This window comes from Streptopelia decaocto, assembly GCF_964273445.1.
Source record: "Streptopelia decaocto genome assembly, chromosome: 3".
Classification (NCBI taxonomy): Eukaryota; Metazoa; Chordata; class Aves; order Columbiformes; family Columbidae; genus Streptopelia; species Streptopelia decaocto.
In genome coordinates, this window is record NC_138656.1 from 58,336,002 (window position 1) to 58,357,755 (window position 21,754).

A 21,754-nucleotide genomic window follows, 5' to 3' on the forward strand; every position below is an offset into this window, starting at 1 on the left:
GACAGCTGCACCAGCAGAGCTATCCTGTTCTGGATATAGCCTTGTCTTCTGTTCCAGTTTGTCATGCATGATTTATCTTTCTGTCACCTCTTCAGGTCCCTGGGCACCTCTCAGCGTAAAAAGAAATTAAAACACAATACAGATGAGTCTGCTCTGTATTGGTGTCTTGACCTTTAATATATCAGGTTTTCATATTGCAACTTTCCCAGCAAATAGGCTGTCCTACAAGAACAGAGGTTGCTTTAGTGATCTGCAGAGGTCCCACCTCAGCCATACTTCAGTTTTATTTGCTTCTACCTACAAACTCTCAAGCTGCCTGAAAAGCCTTTGAGAGGAGATAAGGTTTCTGATTCCCTTGAAGATCATAACCATGAAGTCCAGCAGTCCAGTGAGGAAAAATTATCATCAAAAATCAGAGAAAATGGCCTGGCAACTCAAGTGTCAGAAAGATTGCTTAATGTTTTGTCCTGTTATGCCAGTTTAATTTTTATCAGACTTCGGGTTTGGTTTTTGTTGTTGTTGTTTGTTTGTTGTTTTATTCCCCTTGGTGCTCTCACTACATTTTTCTTCCTTTAATAAAGTGTTTGCATCTTGCTCTGTGCTTTTGTAGCAGCATTCCTCCTGAGCAGACCAGAATGTTGCTCTGATGGCAGGTTCGCAGTCAGACTCCTTAGATCAATAAACCATCTTAGTTGCTGAGTACACCAGATGTGAATTTTAAAAATCCACACTTGCACTTACAATACCACAATGGCCAGAACCTGATTTGATTGGGTTTCAGTCTCCTGTTTTTCTCTGCAACTATTGAAGGTGCTGTGGTGGGGTTTTTTGGTTTTGTTTGGTTTTGTTTTGTTTTCCCAAGAGACAGACAACTGTGTCTTTAAAGGAACAAAACAACTGTGTCAACAGATGGGGGAGAAAATGCTGTGTCTGAAATGGTGCTAGGAATAAACTGTGTTAAAAATAGGTAGTCTTGCCACAACTGTCTCTTTGTCCAATGTGGAAATCCGTCTTTCCCATACTAGCATGTTATCAAAACTATACTAAAAGTCTGCTAGAAAAACTGCTAAATTAGTCTATAAAACGCTGCTAGAACAATAACTATCCCTCTTCCCGTCTAATTGTAACAATCATGCTAGTAAAGGAGAAAGGCAAAGGGAGCTGTGCTGCCACAGGAGAGCTCTTCACAATTCCTTTGACTGACCTTGACCAGCAGCATCTCAGACACTTGTGGATATAGATTTTAATGATGTGAACCCCTTTCCACCTCTAACAGTACTAGTACAATGAGGACACCAGAGGGTGTCAGAATTTTGCCCTTTCTTAGAAAGGTTGTTTCACTCCTAGGTAGGGAGAGAAATAATTTTCCTGTCCCACAAACTCTCCGGGGAGAACCCATGGCAGTTCTGCTAACCAGTTTGTTTGCTTGTTTGTTTGTTGGGTTTTTTTAAAGAAAACTCTTGCCCTCCTCAAAACAAGAAAGGAAGCTGAACTACCTGTGCTTGTTACTAGCAGAATTACAGCTGCAGTTTAGACATTGCATTTCTGCTTTCCATCTGTTGTCTCACTTATTTTTGCCGTCTGTCTCCTTGCTTTCAATTGTCTCTTCTGTGTCTCAGTTTATCCAATTTTCAGGGCTCGCCAGCCATTTCAGCATTATCACTGTCCTAATGGCTGTAAGGAGAGCAGAGAAGCTCTTTGCTAAATGATTTTTTTCCCACAGTGCCTCTGCACTTGCTTTGGTTGGTTTTTGTTTGTGCTTGGTGCTCCATGTTGTGTCATCTGGGAAGAGAGGAGATGTTTGCATAATGTGTATTTTGCTGGAGTTGTTTAATTTCTGCAAACATTTACACTCTGCAGCTCGTGGTGCCTTCAGGGCAGACTGTAATCTCAAACAGAGAAGGAAGCAAAGGGTCTACCCCATGCTGGCTGTCTCTGGCAGCCTGGAGGAGCTGGAGAACAGGTAGAGCCTGGCCCTCAGCACTCCCCTCCCTGCAGCTCTCCCAGCCTGGCTGGGGGGGTCCCACTTGGGAGGAAGCCACCTTGGGCAGCTAAGCATCATTTAGGGCAGCCCCACAGCGTTTGTAATTGATTCCTGATCTCTGAGATTGGACAAAAAGCAAAGGTAGATAAGGCCCCTTAGTCTGGGGAGAGGGGCAGAGGGAGGCGAGCAGTGCAGCTGCTGATGCTGAGCCTAAATACCCCATGAGCAGTCACAGCCCTGCTGTTTGCAACAGGATTTTTCTTTCCCACTTGTCCACAGTCGAGGAGTGCTCCTGGGGATCCATGCTTGCCTGGATTTTGTCTCTGTTAGATTAATGTTGTTTGCTAAGACTAAAGGAAATTTAAAGGACAATAAGAGGTTTCAGAGGACTTTAGAGGCTGTCCAGTTACTTCAGTGCATTCAGAGGAAAGAGGCACATGCCTTATCCAGGTGTGTATTAATTATCCCTGGTCCTTCCTCATTCCCATGGGAGGGAAATGGAAACAGAGGAGTTGAAACACCCGTGATTTTCCGTTCTACTTTCAGTGGATAAGAAGGCTCTCACTTCTCTCTGTGCAAGGGCTCAGGAAGGCCCATCAGCAATTCTGGATGTACAGGATTTCCTATGGTAGCTTCTTGCCTCATCTTTCCTTACCTCCTTCTGCCTCTGTGGTCCCCTGCAGTCTGAGGGTAGTATGTATGTATGTCTCTGTCCAGCCCAAGAATGTCCCATGGCTTTTCAAAATTTATTTTTGCTTAACCAATCTATGGATGAGTTAAAAATACTAGTACTTAACATGCATAAATGACAGTTTGATTAACAGCTCAATTCTACCTTCTTCCAGGAAGAAGGAAATCAAGGGAAGTTTTGTGCAACATCTTCAGTCTATGAAAAACCCATATTCAGAAAGATACACGCCACCTATTCACTTTTGACTTGAGCACATGCTTTGCTTTGCTGAATTGGCTTTACTGATTAGAGATGGAATTAAGCATATGCATAAATGAGTTGCTTAGCTGTGACTGATGTTGCGTAATTTGTATGCTGGAGCTTTTCCATGTAATTCAGCGAGAGCAGAGTCAGGGCGCAGCAACAGAGAGGTGATGCAGTTGTAATTGGCAGGATATGCCAATTAAAACTTATTCCCTTTCTATTGTAAAATGAGGTTTTGTTTTCTCATTAATGCCAGTTTCAGATTATGGTTGTGAATTGTTTTCAAGTCAGTGTGGTTTCATGGGACAAGTATTACAAAACATTCTTGCTTCAGCTATAGGAATATGTAGCTAAAAGGTATTCTATAGCTGTATCCAGGCTAACTACTTGCTGCTGAACTGCCTCATTTTTCAGACTGTTTCATTCTTGTGTTGGACAGTAAAATCATTAGAAAACATTCACTGGCAGCATTTAATAGCATATATTTAGAACCTGAAATAAAGAAACCAGACATTTGTGATGCGCCACTAATCTATTATTAATTTGTTAAATTCCACTCCTCCATACATGCAAAATAATAACATAGAAGTTATTAAAATGAAAATGATAAAATCTTTGTATTCATGGCTTTTTTTTTCTTTAATGTACCAGCTCATTTTATTTTTCTGAGAACCAATGGTGATTGCAAAGGTGAAAAATTGCAAACAAAACTAAGGAGAAGTTCAAGTTAGCCGAGGAGCCAAAAGTGTGATTCAGGAGCTGAAAATATCTCTGCACTTCATGCACCAAACTCAAACACTGTGCTTTGGCAACGCCCCCTGGATTAGAAGCGGAGTTTGAGGTCATTCCTCCTCCAGCCTGCCATGTATGGATAGGGCCCACGCTCATGACAAATTACTGTCTTACTAAGCGCACACCAAGAGCGGAATGACATCAGTGCAGAGGGATCTTGCCTCACTGTGGAGGACCAAAGACCCCACTGCTGCCTTTCTCTTGTTTGTCTCTAGACCTGGAGGACCAGCGAGGAGGTACTGGGAAGGAGGACACTTGAAACACTCCCTGTCTAGACATGGCAATAACAAGGAATAGTGAGGTGGAACACTCTTCTCCTTGTAAAGAAATTGCACAACGTCCAGCAGAAGTGCTAACAAAGTGTGTGGTCAGAGGTGCTTTTGTGGCCCCTTCAGATTTTTAAGACAAACGATCAGCTACCAGTGATGGTGCTTTATCATGGCTGCCAACCTGAAATGACAGTAGTGTACCCTGTGCTGGACAAACTGTCTTTGCAACCAGGAGCACAGTGTCAGAGAATGATTTCAGCTTAGCTGGCGTAGATCCAGAGCGCATCAAAGTCTGTCTTTGACTTAACACCAGTCTCACTGAGGTGTTAGTTTTATTTTATAGAAAATGTTGCCTTAGATTTTGCAGGTAACAACAACCAAAACTCTAAGCAGACCCCAAGTCCTTAGATTATTTTCTGCACAGACAAATTTCTGTTGTTCGCAAGCATCTCGCTTCCCTCCTGGTGTCCTGCAGGTCTGACCAGTTGCCAGCTTGTCAGGGGCAAGTCAGCTTTCTTCTAATGCTGAAACTGTCCAGCGCTGCTGCCGTCACTCTGCCATGGGCTCGAACTTGAGATGGTCTTTCCGTGGAGATGGAGATAATTTTGACAGCTCAAGTGATTGTCCTGGGCTTGTAGGACACCTGTTGCATTGCAGCCCACCTGCTTGGCTGCTACCAGTGGCTCTGCCTCAGTTTCCTTGTTGTGCACGTGGCTGTATTGTTTTTTCCCAAGGCATGGGTGTTGTAGCAGGCTTAGTCATGCAAAGAGGGAAGGAAAGCCAAGGCACTCAGTGTAGGAGGTTCCTCATGGTGATTTTGTTGAAACCTGTTTGGATGCACAAGGGTATCAAACTCATTTTCGCTGGGGACCACATCAGCCTTGTGATTGCCTTCCAAGGGCCGAATGCAATTTTAGGACTGTATAAATGTAGGAGTAGTTAATTTATACAGTCCTAAAATTACATTCGGCCCTTGGAAGGCAACCATGAGGCTGATGTGGCCCCCAGTGAAAATGAGTTTGACACTCCTGGTAGAGCATGAGCTTTACCTGGAATCCTATCTTGGGTTCAGCTGAGACTTGATATTTCCACTTTCTCTGCCTACTCTTGAAGGATCTCCATATGTACTCGCATCTTGCTGCCAGCTGCCTGCACAAACAGCCCCTCTTCTCTTGGCAGCAGCAGGCAAGATGAATGGCTTGGGCAATGTGTGTATATGGACGCTGGGTCAGTTGTCAGCCTGACCACTGTCTAGAAGCATCAAACCTGGTTATTGAGAGCACTCATCTCAGCTGGCAGTGTCCAAACTGTTATTTGCAGTGAGGTTACGGACCTATACTTAGGAGGATGTGCTCTTGCTAATTTAGCTCCTGGCTGAAGAAAAAGTAACCCAAAATCATAGTTCCAGCAGTGGCAGCAAAATAAGATCCTGTGCAGAGTGGGCTTTGGGGATAGAGAAGATAATGTAGGGAGGATCCAAAGAAGAAATAATCTCCTTCATTTTAATGAAGTCATCCACCTATGTGTAAAGTAAACAAACAAAGTTCATAGGTGACATTCCAAAAGTCACTTGGCATGACATAGCTTTTAGGTAAATTTTGTCTGGATTGCTAACTTTCTGCAGTGCCTAAGAGACAATAAGATGAGCTCAGATAACACATGTTAGTAAATATGACTATTTTTATTTCTGTAATATGTGTACATACACATACATGCATACACACAAATGCATACATACGTGTGTGTATGTATGCATATGAATTAATGCATGTATAAATTGGAAAAAAATTTACTAAGATTTCTTGGTGCTCTTTGCATGCAGATCTGCAACATGGTGCTAGCATGCAGGAACCAAAATATCAAATGAAGAAAAGCTGCGAATAAAGAAAATTTAAATGGGCTATCACAGTCCTATTAAGAAAAATGTGGAAGCAAAAAAAAGCATAAATACTGAAAAATAAATTAGGCTTCAAATGTCTTTCTGCTTTAGTGATGAAGACAAAAATGTTTACAGCATAGAGACATTTGATTAAAAAAGTAAATTATATCCCTTTAACTTTGGAGGTAGTTCAAGATTTGGGCCATTAATTTCATTAAACTGCTTGTAGGAAAACACATTTCTGCAGTACCAAGAGCTTCCAGAATGACCCAGAATTAAGAGGGCAAAGGCAGAGACACTCTAAGTATTTTAATTCATGTATTCATGGATGATTTGTGTGAACACATTAAGAACACCAGTAAAGTAATGGGAATAATTTCCTTCCACTTTTTCCAAATTCAATTGCATATGGTGTGATTGCATTTGATCAGGACATGGACGTCATTTCTCAGATGATTTTGTTCTGCTGTTGTTCATATGAAGTCAATTTAAAGTATGACATTGCTTTTACCTTCCTTAAGTAGGAAGATGGTTTTACTTCTGGAGTTAGCTGCCAGAGCTATCAAATTGTGTGTATAATAAATTGTGCTTTGTTTAGAGAACGATAACTGTAAAATATTGCCCATTCAGAGAAAAAGTACTGAGACTGACACTGATGCCTGAAGCTTAATGCATCAGAGCTGCAATCAAGCAAATTTTAGACTTCTTATTTCTCCCATTACAGATCATAGAGTTCTCCAGACTTTCTGTGTTTGAAAAGGAGAAATGGAGCAAAGAGAGCATTAGAAAATCCACACAGACTGGGTTCACAGTCTCTGCATACCACAGTACAGAAGCTTGAATGGTCAATTCATTGTATTGAGTAAGAAAGCATGTATAACAGAGGATTTGGACCCATGGAGTAGTGAGAGATTTGCATATAGCCTCACTGCTTTGAGTTACCAGCCATGAATTCAAGCCCTTGGGTAGTATGCTATAGAAGCATGCGCTTTTTTCTAACTGCATTGCCTGGCTCTTCTTTGGTACGAATTATCCTATACAATCCTGGACCTTGGCTGCAATTTAAATGGCACGTGGCTTTCTTATTGACCTGTTCAAACTGAGGCTTTAGGTGAATTCACAAACCATGGCAAGGCGCGGTCTGTGCTGCAATGCGATCTGCTGCAAGCCAGTTAAGGAGTAACATGGGCATGGCTTTACTTGCCCTTTGTACTCTTGAGGCAATTTCACCCATTTATTGTGCTATTTCAGAACCTTCAAATAATTAGCAGTAAAATATTATCCAATTGCTTTCCTTAAACTTCAGTTTCTGAATAAAATACACAGAAGACTTCTGGTATTTTTTACCTTGTGAAGCACACACATATCTTCCTGTCGCCCCTCTACCTCCAGCTGACTTTGCAGCGTCAGTGTAACAGATACATAAAAAGTAATATAAAAAAAAGTCCTTGTTCTTATCGATCCATGAAATGAGTTAATCTTTATGGTCAGATGATGCCAATGCCTACTGCTACATTTAGGTTTCACCACTGAAGGTGTAGTTCTACCATGACAAAATGATGATGGTAGCTGCCAAGGGAGAATCTGGCAGTGTAGGAGTTATTATCAGAGCCCTTCTGCCTGTGTGTTGCCAGGTCCTAATCCTGGAGTGTCTGAGATACAAAGTTCAAATTGAAAAAAACCTCTTCCAAGCAGTAAGACACGCCACGCTTCTCATACTCTCATTTCTCTTCTGATGTGCTTGTTTAATCTTAGTTTCCGTGGCTGGCAAACAACGGCAGCAGATAAAGCGAGTTGTGACCAGATAAGACCAAATACTAGCAAATGCTCAGCAGTGGTGGTTGCATTGCTGTCTGTCCTTGGTGGGCAGTCGCTGAAGGCACACTTGTTTGCTTCTGCTGCCAAAGAACCAAGGATTGCACAAATTTTACTAATGTGGTGATAAAAACAAATGAAAAGTTCCTGGGTTTAGTATCGCAACAATGCCTCTGGGAGCTTTAATTGGGCAGTAAAATCCTGTTTGATGACACGTGCGTTATCTGGGCTCATTAGAGACTGTGCAGGTTGGCTGTTCCCTCAGACTACATCCTGTTTGCTAGCACCAGGGCTTCTGTAAGATGGTGGGTTAGTAAGGAGGCAGTAGCAGACAAAATCTTACTACCCTTAACCAGATCTTGTGCTGGATAGTGTTTTTCCTAATTGTAAGCAGCGATTAAGCCTCTTAAAGACTCAGAAATGGATCTAACTGTCACTGAAATCAGGGCAGTCTTTCATGCTTGGATCAGAGGCTAAAGTATGCTTTCAGGAACACCACTGAAGACAGTGAGGTTACCACAGCGAGGGGGAAGATGCTGGTTCCTATCAGTTAGGAGCTAAAAAATAAATTAGGGAAAATAGAACATAGTGTTCCTCGTGGACTTCAGTTTAAATATTCTTTTTGAAGCTGGAGCTGCAGCAGTGTGATTTTGCTTCATAAATGACATATTTTACTAATGGCTTCATTCTCTTTGCATTGAAGTCACCTCTGCTCCTGCCAGCGTGCTACAGAGAGCATTTAGTGTAAATGAGAATAAAGACCCTTGTCTGCAGGTTGTGGATTAGGTAAACTAATTCACAGTGCACGTTAATTAAAAATAACTGTGTGCAAGTGTAGCCAGCATCACTAAAGCCAGTCAGGCCTGTGAAAGCCCAGGGCGACCTGGTTGGGGGCTGGAAGGTGTCTGTACCTCACCAGAGAGCTGCAATCCAGAGCACCCCTGGGTCCTACTGAAGGACGGGGGAATAAGGACTCAAGACTTCTTTATTGCTTTGCTTTGTTTTTCGAGTTGAACTTATCTCAGGACAGTTGTAAAAATAGCGAGTGAAATACTGGCCCTGCTCAAAAGGGTTTTGCCCTTGAGTCCAGTCATGCCAAGGTTTCACCCACAGATTAAAACCGTATTGGGCCCTGTCTGTTCAAGGGTTCAGAAGTAGTTCCTGGCTCCACATTCAGATCATTTCCTAGGAAGTTGTATATTGTTGTGATAAAGTGTCATGATCTTGAACCAGAGCATATATTATTTTATATACTCAGCTGCTTGTATAGACCACTGTTGACATTGTCAGTAACACTTAACATTTGCTATTTGTTTTTGTTGCCAATAGCAAATATTATGGAAAAAAACAAACAAAAAAAAACAAAAAAAAACATAAGCATATGTCTTTGATTGCAAACCAGTTCCAGGCCTGCTTTACCCTTCATGTTTTGGGACCCTGTTTCCACCAGCTCACATCACGGCTCTGCTAGCGGTGGCACTGCTGCGTGTCACCCACCCCGTGGTGGACAGGCCTTGCCCTGGGTATGGGGCAGCCTGGGCAGCTGTGGCATTCGCTGGAAGCAGAAGGTTTGCTATTGGCTTCAGTGCCAGTATGTCTAGGCCATGGGCACAGATCTGCAAGTCCAGTGTGCTATGTTTGAGATTTTCCTGTCCAAGTCCTCTGGCATGCTCCTCTGCCATGACATTGTAAGCCCTTGAGGAACAGGCACCTTCTCCTGCTGCAGTGGACTGACTGCCCCCTCAGGGTGGTCAGCTGGGGCCCAGCGTCATGGCCAGGGCAGAGAGCAGAAGGGGTGACACCAGCTGCACTTCGCTCTGGGGACCGTGTGTTCCCCTGGGGTGCTGCCCTGTCCAGGAGCACATCCACCCTGCGATGCTCACACTCATTGCCCATCCCTGTCACGTCACCTGGGGTGGCACCTCGTGTGGGCGTTCAAGCACAGAGGGAAGTCTGGAAGAAAGCGCCCTGAGCAAAATGCACACTGTGATTGTCTGTGTTTTCACACTGGTCTTCGACAAAATCAGAATAGCCAGGCCCATTGGAGTATGTGATCACTAAAAGATCACTGAAGGTTTGTTGTCTTGGTATTAATGAGGCAGGTGTTTCAGTCAGCTCTATTATGTGCAAATTAAATATGAGTCTCCAGTTCCTGATGCATTGCTTGTGTGCCCTGATTAAGGGTAACCTCCTTGTATTCAATAACCCCCTCCCTGCAGGTGTAAATAGGGCAGCCTGTAGCCGTCTGATGCCTCTAACACATTAACGAACATGTCTTCTGGTGCTCTGTGCCTTGGACTCACAGATGTACATCCACTCCTGCATATGCACACACAACAGATCTTTTGTATACAGAAAGTGCCTTTTGGTGGCCTTTCTCAGAGTAGCAGAGTGATTTTCACAGTTTACATTAATAATTTTTTTTTCTGAAACAGACTAGCATCATATGGAAAGGGAAGTTTTAGAGGTGACCTCACTTTGTGAGCACAGTGCTAGACAGGAAAGAAGCAGAAAAAAAGACAATTGCACTGCTCTGATTTAATAGCAAGAAAGTATTTGCATTTAATTAAAAATATGTGCTGTTAAATTCTGATTTGGGCAGGGTCTTTTCAAAATTAGGCAGGAAACCTGGAACTGCAAGCCCTAAAGGTAAATAGACTACAAAGGCACTTCTCTGCTTTGTGTGTTTACACTGCTTGTTGTATACATCGTGTTTGAAAACATATCGTTGTATGCACCTTTTGGTCTTGCATATCTATTGTTTTTACCTCGGAATATATTAGTTGATGTCTATTCTAGCCCACAGCTAGAATAGCAGCTGGAAACTGCAGGAGAGCTACTGATTGCTGCTACCACATTGCTCTGAGGGAAGAACACCCCAAGTATCACGAAGCACTGTGACGGAATCTCTGAAGTTCTTACGAGTATTGATGTAGCCAATGCCATAATGTCAACTAGGTTATAAAATCAAACAGCAGGCTGAATAGACCACAATACTTAAAAGTCTTTCATACTTGTTTTCCAAACAGGTGGAAGAGAGACTCAACAGCCATATTCGCTGGAGCAGTGAACCCAATTGCCTTGACTGGAACTATTACTCACTTGCACCTTTGACGGCAGCAGCCAGGTAGGAGAGCAAAGAAGGAACAGGTTTGAGTGAACTGAGGGAGTGGGTCTGGGTGAATAGTTTTTCATTCTCAGAAGGCTTCACGTGGAAGTCACTCACATTTAAATACTGATTACATGTCCTTTTGTTACCACTGAAGTCAGCTCTTGCTGAAATCAGAGGCATTTCTCTTTTGGGGCAGGTTATGTTTTTATTCATTTGGAATTGCTGTCTTTGCTTTATCCACATATTTCATTTGTCATCATTTTCCCTCCTCTATGCAGTCCTTGCATCAAGTGCCCAGGAAGCACACTTTTTGAACTAAATAAATAAACAGAAAAATGTACTTGTAAAAATATCAGAAGAAATGGTGGGTGGGGTTTTGATATCTGAAACTTTTTTTTTCATTTTTAAATTTTCTTAAAGTTTAAGAAGTTGGTGATTTCTGCTTGACCATCTTGCCATTGCTAATACCGTTAAAGTATTTCCTCTCGGTCATGAACACTTGGGCAAATATAAACTTTAGTTATGAAAGTGCTGACACTATAGAACAATGACATCCAAGCTAGCTTAAAGGTAATGGATCCCCAACAGCAGTCTCACTAGGGCATCAGATAGTTCTGAAGCCAGTTTATCTTGTCAAGAAAAGGTCTGTTTTCAGCTACTCATTGCAGCTCCAGGTTTATTTGGGTTGGTAGTCACAGGATGGACAGGTTTCACATTGACTTTGTCTCAAAAACTGTGCCTGCGTGCAGTACAGAGTTACTTTTGTTGCTGGAGGAAACCTGAGACACTGCCAAGCTTCTCTTCTCTGTACTAGCACATCCTTGATGGTCAGAGAATTATGTTAGCCCTCAGAATTTAACGAGACTGGCTTGAAATAATGAAAACTTAAGAAAAAGTTTGATCCTTCTCATTGGCCTTCTCTTTTTTAAAATTATCCAAGATTTATCTGCAACCATAGGAGCTGAGCATATAAGGGAGACACCGGAGATTCTTATGTGGAATTATGACCACCGGAGAAGGTGTTAAAAAAAAATGCAGAACATATTTTGAGATAAACCCCCCCAGATTTTTCAGAACTATGTCAGTGATATTTGACCTACATTTCATTCTATATATGAATTGAAGGAAAAAATGGAGGGGGTTAAATTTAGATGAGCTATCCCTTGAACCTTTGCTCAAACCTGGAACTGGTCCCAAATACTCTGCAGTCCAGGGTGGTGCTGTATGAGGTATCTCATCATATAGATCCCTCTCCCAGTCCCTGCAGTGGAAGCTGTGTCCGTCTGTGTTGCACTCTTTCCCCTTTGCGGTCCCTCAGGACTAACAGAGATCTTTCTGTGCAGCCTGGGATCAGAGCTGGGTGGGCGAGGGGGTTGCAAACTGATGGCTGTCAGTAGGGTGTTGCCAACAAACATGTTGTCAAAAAACAAGGCATCATCCCTGCCGGAGATCCCGTGGAATTTATGTTGAAAGTTCAGCAGGAAAACAAACTGTCCTCATGCACCTCTGAGCTCTGTTGCCAGTTTGGGAAGCTTTAACGGTGTGTGAAATTTATAAGCAGGAGTAATGGAATACTCTGCAGTACAGAAACCCAGCCATGTCCTGACTCACCAGGCAGGATTTAAGTGTAAAACTGAGAACTTTGGTACATAAGAGCATGGCAGCCATCCCCTCAAATGGGGTTTTAGCATAAATTTTTCAGGTTTTATTTGTGTGGAACTTAATGGTACTTCTGTGCCTTGGGCCCTTATTGCTGTGGCTCTCTTGTATGCTGAGAACTCTTTGTGGCAATGTGTCAGCAGAGTAATGGCACGCTTTCCCTTTTTGTTTGAAACATTTGAATTTTAGAATAGATACCCTCAACGTAGTTCAGACCAATGTTATTGTAACTATGACAATTTGTACTGCTACCTTGCGTGCTAAAGATATTAAGGCAAGCACTTAATACTGGTAGGATAGTAAATATGCTGTGTGAGCTAATAAAAGGCTCCCATTAAGTATCTGAACCCTATTACTTCCTACTTTACAGGTGAAAGCTTACAGTCTGACTCCACTGCTACATATGGGGCAATAGGAAGGCACATTTTTTCTGAAGACCAGAGCATGCAATGCTGCCAAACCAGCATTCCCAGGTGCCCTGCAGGGGATGATTCTTGCAGCAGAGTGAGATTGCACAAGCTGCGGTGCAAAGGACTAGCTGCTACATTTTGGCTGAGAATCCTTTGAAAATGCTGGTCCTGATTCTCTACCAGTTGAAACCTTTATTTATTTATACCTGGGTAAAGTGAATGCTGAGCGAGCATAAAGTGCCACTACCCTAGTGCTAAAGGAGCCGTTATCCACTTTGCCCAAATATAAATGACTGTGCAAAGGGTGAAGCAAGTTCAAGGTCTCTGTTTTTGTGATGACATTGCCCCTAGCTCCTGCTGCTCATTGCTGATGGTGTGAACAGGAGGCTGCGTCTTCATGGTGGTTTGAGTTCAGGATGCGCAAACACTGGGGGAAGCAAGAACACTCATTTCTTGTCCTGCTATTAGTGAGAGAGAAAAACGTGTTTCTTCTTCCAAGTCCAGGAGGTGGCCGAGCAGGGTGCCGGGACAGCAGATCCATTTGCTGTTCTCTGACAGTCTGGGGTGGGCAGAAAGAGACTCGAGAACATCCGGAGGAGCCAGAAATGGGCGCTGCGGGGTCCCACAGTCCCCGGGCACGAAACGCCGCCGAGGCCGAACTTCTGCCCGCGGCCGCCGCAGTGCCCGGGGCTGCCGGCTGCGCGCCTCCGGGCTGGCGGGTGCGCGCCTGCGGGGCGGCGGGTGCGCGCCTGGGAGGCTGTCGGCTGCGCGCCTGCGGGGCGGTGTGTGCGGGGCCGGCGGCGGCTCCAGCGCTCTCCGCGCTGCAGTGGGGCGGGGGAAGGCGGCGGCGGCAGCAGCAGCGGTGGCCCCGGGCCACCGGTCGAGGTCTGGAAGAAAAGAGGCTGCGTCTGCCGCAGCTGCCGCCTGCCAGCCCTTGTCCCCTCGGGAACCTGCGACACCCGTCTGCTGGCGAGGAGGTTCAGTGTTTATCTTCTGATTCTGTTTATTTCAGAGCCTTTCCCCCCCACACTCCCCCCACCCTTCTCCCCAGTAAAAATCAGGACTCGGTTAATGAAATCTAACAGCTTGGTTTCATTTTTCCCCCATACACAATATGTGCTTTGTGCATCTCCTGTGCAGCCATGATAGCTGGCAGTGCATTAACATGCTGTACATTGGAAGGACACGGTCCCTGAAATCCTCTGGCACCTCAAGCTACTGCTTTCAAACTAGAACAGAGACAGATAAGGATATCGTGAAGGAGAAGCTCGGTGTTGCATATTATAAAATTGAATCCTAAAAAAAAATTGATACTTTTGGCAGTACTTCATATCTTGTAAATAGAACCCATATATATTCATGCGTATTTTAAGTAGAATATAGTGTACTGCAATTTCTGCTATCTAAGCAAATATCTTGGTAGAGTAATTTAAAAAGAGATATTTTTTTTGTAGCCAGCCCTGCACCAATGAAATAGCAATGCTGGCCTATGTTAGGCATTCTGAGCCAGAATCTGCCAGCTGTACCTGCTGAAGGCAATGAGGATGCTCAGGAGCTGACCTAGCCCTGGGTGAAGTCAGCAGTGGCTGGCTCCTCCTGAGCAGAGCTGCGTGTAGATTATGTGCAGCAATGCCTGCTGCTGTGGAAGGGACCCCTTTAAAAAGCACGAAATGCAGATTGTTTTGAGTTACAGGCAGCAGGAAGGATTCTTCCTCTATAATACCTGGATAAACTTGTATTTATGTAGCTGTATCATTTCTGCAAGTAACCTACCTTTTATTAGGGATAGGTTGTGATAAGGTAATAAACTCTAAATTACACTGATGTGATTAATTTTATGTAACTTCTAGTATGTGTATATGCATATTCACATCTATATTTCCCTCTGTCTCAGACTATGCCAAGGTTACACATTCAAGGCTTACAGCTGCTGTTTTAAGTCTGCCAGTGACATATATTCAGAATTATTGTAACATGCCATGCTGTAGTAATGCTAAATTAAATGTTTCAAAAGATAAAAAAGAAACCGTAATATTTGTTGGTCTTTAAAGGTATTTCTGTGAATCTTGCTTTTTGTTGCTCTGTTCTTGTCAGAAATTTGAAGAATTTACGTTTTTGAAAAATTACATAATATCCAGAGCCCTGTGCAAATCTGTGTGAGCTGAATCTCTTGCTCACTGACACTTTGCTAAAAAGTTCTGAGACTGCAGAGTTTCAGCCAGCTGGGAATTTCAGATCCACACTAGCAGTTATCTCCAGATGGCTGCACTCTTACTTTGTACCAAGCCTTCTAGCATCTCAGTGGTTGCATGTTTGGAATGGTGATGTATACTGTTCCACTTGTTTTTGCCAGAAAATGTACAGGGCATTGTATGGTAAGTTTTGGCACATGCTATAGCTCAAAGAAGAGGTGACAAAGACAGTATGGGGAGAGAAGAGAGGAAAGGAGAAGGACAGGAGAGGAAAGGAGTAAGAAAATGCAGCAAGAAGTGTTTATGTCAGCATAATGAATTCAGTCTGACTGGCAAATACAATTTGACTGCAACTTGTGAATTTCATTGAATTTGATCCAAGAAAGACACAGCTGAGCAATCTGCAGGAAGCAATCTTTTCCTAGAAGTATGTGGCTCCAAACTGTACAAATTCTTCCACTGGTTGTAAAATGTCTGTACGCCACTGGACCTGTGTAATCAGATGCTTTTGAAGAGAAAGTTGTGTATTGAGACAGCCAACTGAAGAATAACAAAAAAATAACTGAATGTAGAATTTTGAAAGAAGAAAACCTATACTATTTGAAGTTAGCCAACGAAGCCTTAGTGATAAAGACAGTTAATCATTTCTGGTGCAGCTGTTTCCTGACATTTCTGCAAAATGTTGTGGAAAAATTAATGCAGGTTTGTTCAGTAATGGTTTCAAGCTTGGCTAGTGGAAAATATGACAGTATTTCCATCGTCAATTAAGAACAAGCAAGGCTTTTTTTTTTTTTTTTTCCTGTAGGGGAAGTGGTATGCAGTTTGTACTGCACAGGAAACTGTAGACTTGAGAGCAGCTGTGTGATAGTAACAGGTATGCGGAGGACATGGAGAAGAGCCTGGGCCCTCTTCTTTTATCATATGTGTTTTAGTGTAGTACAGCTCCCTCTGTTATATGCTGGAAGAGGCCTCTTACACTAATCTAGCACATGGGATATTCCTTCGAGCGTCTGACTCTGAAAATATATGCCCTTCTTCTTGCTTCAATAACAAAGCTTGTATCAATAAGATTTCCATTGTGATTGTATTTTATTATTGTGATGTCCTGAAAGAGTGACTCATTTTGGTGGAGAGACACAGGATTTTTTTAACCAATCTATGAAATTCATTTTGCTTGCTGTTTGATCTCAATGTGTGTGATTTTCACAGCCATGCAGCACGCCTCGGTGAGCACGTGTGGTTGCAGTGCTCCGTGGGTGCAGAGCAGCAGTGACCCTGATGTCACTGAGTAGCTGCTTTGTGGTCGGGGTAGAGGGCAACTTGTCAGCCTCCTGCACAGCACAGACACGGGGCTACGCATGTGTGTGAACTTGGTATCATATGTGAGTACATAGTGTTGCAAATAGGCAAGAAAGCATGCGTTTCAGAAATGTGAGTGTGGCCAGACGGTGCATTCCCCTCGCAGATCAGCGTAGCTGAAGGTCACGGTAGCAGCTGAGCAGCGGCCTTTGTCCACTCCTTCACCTCGTCGCCCGCAGCACCTGGCAGGCGGCCAGCTGCCGACAGCCTCCTCAATGGCACCCTGGGGCTCCCGCTCCTGCCACGGCCCCGCTGGGTTTGAGCTCAGCTTCGTTCGGGGGATGCCAGATCTGCTCCGCTGTCACACAGGCTGCATGGGACAGGAGGTAGTAGAGAAAGGGCTGAGATCTACTCTTGAGAGTAAGTTATGAAAACCAGTTCTAGGTTGTCTGTAAAATTAACATTTTACTCACAGGGATCTATATTTTATTTTGTGTTTAAAAATGTGTTACTGTGAAAATACAGTGGTACAGAATTACTGTAAATCACTGCAAATTTTTAGGTGAACAATTTAGGTGCTCAGTACCTCTTTTTGGACTGCAAGGAGTTGTACAAGCCTGCCTAGTCTAATAGCTTTTTTCTTCCTCTGAATCTCTGAGATACTTTGAGCCCTACCATAAATATGATTTCTAGCCTGTTTACACAGTAAGATGATTCATGCTAAAGTGGTTGATAGAAGATGCATTATGATGAATGGTTTGTGCTTTTCTACTATCCCTCCAAAGAGGAGACGCTTACTCAATGTTTCTCCTGCAAATTTAGAAGACCCTTAGCAAGCTCACTAAAAATGTTTGTCCTACTCTCTGTAATGTTAGCTGTGGAGTCTGTAGTTCTTATTGATGAGTTTAAGCCGGTGTAAAACAACAACAACAATGAAGTTACATCCATGATCCGTGACCAATCACATAAAAGTCTAGACCAAGTTCTGTCTGGTGCAAGTCTACTGTGAGGAGCTTTGTTGAAGACTCTCCCAAGTGTACAGTGCCTAGTGCAGGTAAACCTGTTGCTGAAGTCAGTGGCAGCTTTACCAGTTTCAGAGCATTAGGAACAGCTTATATATAGGAGCCTGTAATTAATCTTGATTTGGGACATTAAAAGATTAATACTCCAAACATTCCATCCGTTACCACGTGTGTACCAGCACTGCAGTCAATATACTGTCGTGCCTGTGGTGGGAACACTTGTGTGCTGCAGGGTGTGCATGGGAGTAAGGGAGAGATGAGGGCTCTGTTCTTGCAGCTTATCTGATGTGGGAAATCTGGGGGCACTGGGTCAGACATGAGCTGCTTTTCAACTTCTCAGCATGAGAGCTGTGCCTACAGCTGCTTAGGAATTTCCCATAAAAACAATTTGTCAATTGAAAGCAGAATTTCTACAAGAACAAGTTTTCCACTGGAAAATCTCCATATTGCTATTTTTATTTTTTTGTTTTCCAGTGGAGATCTCTGAATTAAATACTTCCCTTTAAGTCATCTTACTTCATGGAGAAGATCTTTGATTAGCTGAACTGAGCTAAAACCATTTCAGTTGCCATTAAGTTGTGCCTGCCTATTATTCCCTCTCATCTCATGGCAAATGGCAGTACAAAAACTTGATGCTTAACAAGTTCCTGTGGGCAGGTCACATTGACAGTCCTTCATGGCCCACACTGTATTGTAGTCACCCATGTGAATAAGTCTACTAACTACTGAAGAAGCAATGTCATAGTGAAACATTCTAAAATAGGGGCCCTAAACTCTGGGAAACCAGAGGAACCTTGGCCATTTGTGAGCTTGTACCTTTGCCAGTTTCCCAAATTTTTGTGTATTTTTTACTGGTTATTCCAAACGTCTATGGGGGTTGTAAAACTCTTGAATTCCATTTAAGATTAATGGGAAATAAAAAGTAAGCATATTTAAGGGATTGGAAAGTTGGCTAAGGTCACACCATCAAAGTTCTTGAAGGACTCCCACACACGTTTTGCTTTATTGCCTGCCCTAACTGTGCCTATGGAAGGCAGCTGGGTGGTGGCTGGGACATCACTGTAGGTGACTGGGCACCTGGTGCTGAGCATATGGGAAGGGAGAGAGGAATGCTGCTGACACCAAGGTATTCACTGAATCACACAGTGACCTCTTATGGATGCAGGTTAGAAAAGAATGAATGCACACACCGCTTTTACTCTTTAAAGTAACAGCTTGAATAGTTCGCCAAGATTATTAGTAGATGCTCTGTTCTCCTCAGGGTACTGTGTCACCAGACTTTTATGAATCTTTTTCATGCTATCCCTCATCGGTTTTCCATCCTGTTCTCATTTAGACATGCAGCTAGTTCTTCCTAAAGCACTAAACCTTTGGCTGTATTGCATGGTGACCAGCTGACAGATTTGATGGTCATGGCTAGTGGCACACACAGAGGACTAGCTCCTGCTGTCCCCAAGGGAAACACGTCCCCCCGAAGGAAATGGGCTGTACCAAAAAGCACGCTGCGTGACAGCCACTGCACTGGAGGAAGCTCGCTACCTACATGAGGCTGAAGGCTGGCATGGATTTCTGCACCTTGTGCTCACAGGAAGCTGCGTGGCAGATGTGTGACTTTCCCTCAGGCAGCCTTCTCTGTGCTCCTCAGAAAGGCATGGGAGTTGTGGTTAAATATTACAGTCTAACCTTTTAATCAGAGACCTGAACAGGAGCTAAGTAGCTTTAAACCATTAGCCCCATTTTAAGTATCTTTTCCATGAGAGGAAGGGCAGTTGACTCTCAATCATGTTATATCTTCCAAATGAGTGACTCAGAATGAAGATCCTGGGCTCCCCTTACCTACAGCAGAGCATGGTGCCAGTGCATCTAATGAAACCGATAAGTTCAAAAGTCCTCCTCTGTCCCTCATTCCGCTCCTCTCGTAGGATTCTATTTCTCTCTCCCTCTTGCTCTGTTATTGGTTTGCTTTGGCCATCGTAATTTTCACTGGGTAGCCTGAATCAGATTTCTGAATGCTGACTGCTAGATCTGAGCCTTCTCACTTCTGGGAGGACAGGAGTGACAACTTATGAAGAACCTGCTTGGCTGTGAAATCAGGAGGGCTTTTTGAGAGCTGCCTTAGCCATTAGCCCTGCCAGCATCTTAGTTCTCACCAGAGGGTGCTGGGAGCCCTCCAGTCCTGAATCCTTCTGCTTCCCCACTGCTCAGTTGCCCTAGTGCTGAGGATGAAGGTGACAGATCTGAACTGAGAGGAGAAGAAGCGGCACATGTAGACTACGGACTGGTCATTTATTCTTTATTTAAATATGTCAAAAATTACATTTAGCAGATACCAGTATAACTCCTTGGCACTTGAGGGAATGCCAGATAGGCTTTCCATGCTAACAGGGAAGACTTAATTGTGACTGAAAAGCTGAATACAGTTTCAAAGGTAACACAATGTGATACCACCATTTCCACCCATGTACTGTCTTTTTTGGGGAAAAAAAAAGCCCACCTCACTTTTGATTCCCTGTGCTAAAAGAAATAGTGTTCTTCAGTTATAATTGAAACTGGAGATTTCATTCACCTGTTAGAATGTAAAGACTAAGTGAAGGAGAGATCTTAGCAATTATTCAGACCGTTTGGCAATAAAAAAAAAAATGGCAAAACCTACGCTGGTTACAATCAGTTGGATTTCACACTTGTGTTACAAAAGCCATGAATGGCCTCAGTTCTGCATTTAAGACAGGCAAAAATTGTTCTGTTTAGTGTGTCCTATAATTATCTAGCACAGAAATATTTTGGGGAAGTGTAAAAATTAATCCTCAAAATTTAAAAAGGGGAAGGAATGCTGATGTGGAAGTATTAAATTAATGCCATCTCGGTAACAATTTTACCAAATGTAGGGAAGAGTCGTGCACTTCATGTCCTTGTTACAAGATTACTGGATAAAATACTCCCACTAAGTTAGAAATCCACTGTAAACAGGTCTCTTGCTGTTAGAGTTGATGTATTTTTGAGGATGCAGTGGCTCTTAGAAGGAGCAGAGCGCATTGTGCAATAACGTGACCTTATGTTGCATAGACACTTCCAGTTTTGGAATGCGAAATGTCTGAAACTGGGAGTGGGTGGACAAGAGGTGGAGCCAGCCAGGAGCCTGGGTGGCTGCGTTTCTGAGAAACTCTTCTGCTGGTGAGTCCTGCTAATTTGCCAGCGTATGGCTAAAGCCCTGAATAGTGCTAAGTCAAACCACTAAACAACATCAAGTCGCAAACAGACACGGAGCTATAGGGCGATATTTTGGAAGTTAAACGTTGTAAAACTTAGTTGAAAACAAGGCTGAATTCTTTCAGACCCGAAACCACAGCCTCTCCAAATGCGTCAGACTCCTGATGCTGAAGCGAGGTCAGCTTCCTCCCCCCCACCTGTGAGTCAGGACAACTCTATTAAAGGAAGCTTTTATTGGAAGCTGTCAATAGAGAGGTAAACGACAGGCAGATGGTGAGGACACACTGGGAAAGAATTTGGATCCTGTGTCTGCATAAATGGTCACCAACAGGGAGAAGACCATTTTTCTGGAGAACAGAGGGATACTGAGGAAAGAATAGTGTTTAAGCAAGAGGTAGGTTCACCTGGTTTCACCTTCTCTCTAATTAAACCTAGGATTCAGAGTCCACTCAAGTTGGCATTGTATCCACTTCCCAAGGGAGACAAAGGCTGAGTCTCTTGTGGGCTCAGTGCCCTCAGTGTTTGTCCACATACTTTTGCTGAAAATCACAGAAAAATAATCTTAAGGCAGCTCAGTTCCCTGTAGGGAGAAAAAAGGAAACCAAGGAGGAAACAAAGTATTGGACTAGTGGGAATTTCAGCAGCGTGACCCTTATTTTCAGGGAATGTAGACATCTTTTGGAATAAAAACTTTTTAGTGTAGTCATGCACTCACTCTTTGCTATAAATTCAGTCTTGTTCCTGAGTGTATCAATGCTACTGGGGCTTAAAAATGTCAGTGAGCAATGCCTTCCCATTTATATTAGTGCTCCTTTAACTTTTTCCCTGTTGTTTATTATTTCTCTTATTACCTAGACTGCTCTAGCAGGGTGTTAGCATAGATGAAATTCCTGTAACAGGCATCATTTGAACAACTGAGACCTGTGGTTTTAGCTGTGCTCTTCTTTTAATGCTAGCAGGTGCTCTGTGCTTCCTGAACTCACTGTTATGCTGCTGGAGAAGAGATACCTTGCAACAGCTTTGTGATTAAAAAGATACCTCTAGAACTAATTTACAGTGTCAGTAATTGTATTGTTTCTATATGAGATTGCTAGCAGAAGGAAAGAGATCCTGGAAACCAGCTGTAGTTATTTAATTCATGACCTGTCAGAAAAGAAGGTTTTGGTTTCCAGTCCTGACG

At 43.2% G+C, this 21,754-nt stretch overlaps 1 protein-coding gene across 4 annotated transcripts in view; it reads left to right on the forward strand.

Moving 5' to 3' along the window:
* Window positions 1–21,754, forward strand: part of HIVEP2 (HIVEP zinc finger 2) — a 105,501-nt gene that overhangs the window by 41,643 nt on the left and 42,104 nt on the right. For 3 of the 4 annotated variants that reach the window (XM_082048930.1, XM_082048928.1, XM_082048929.1), the window contains exon 2: window positions 10,703–10,800. The gene's annotated coding sequence lies outside the window, so the exon portion shown is untranslated. Of the gene's footprint in view, window positions 1–10,702; window positions 10,801–21,754 lie in introns of those variants that run through there. The other variant, XM_082048931.1, reaches the window with a different exon arrangement.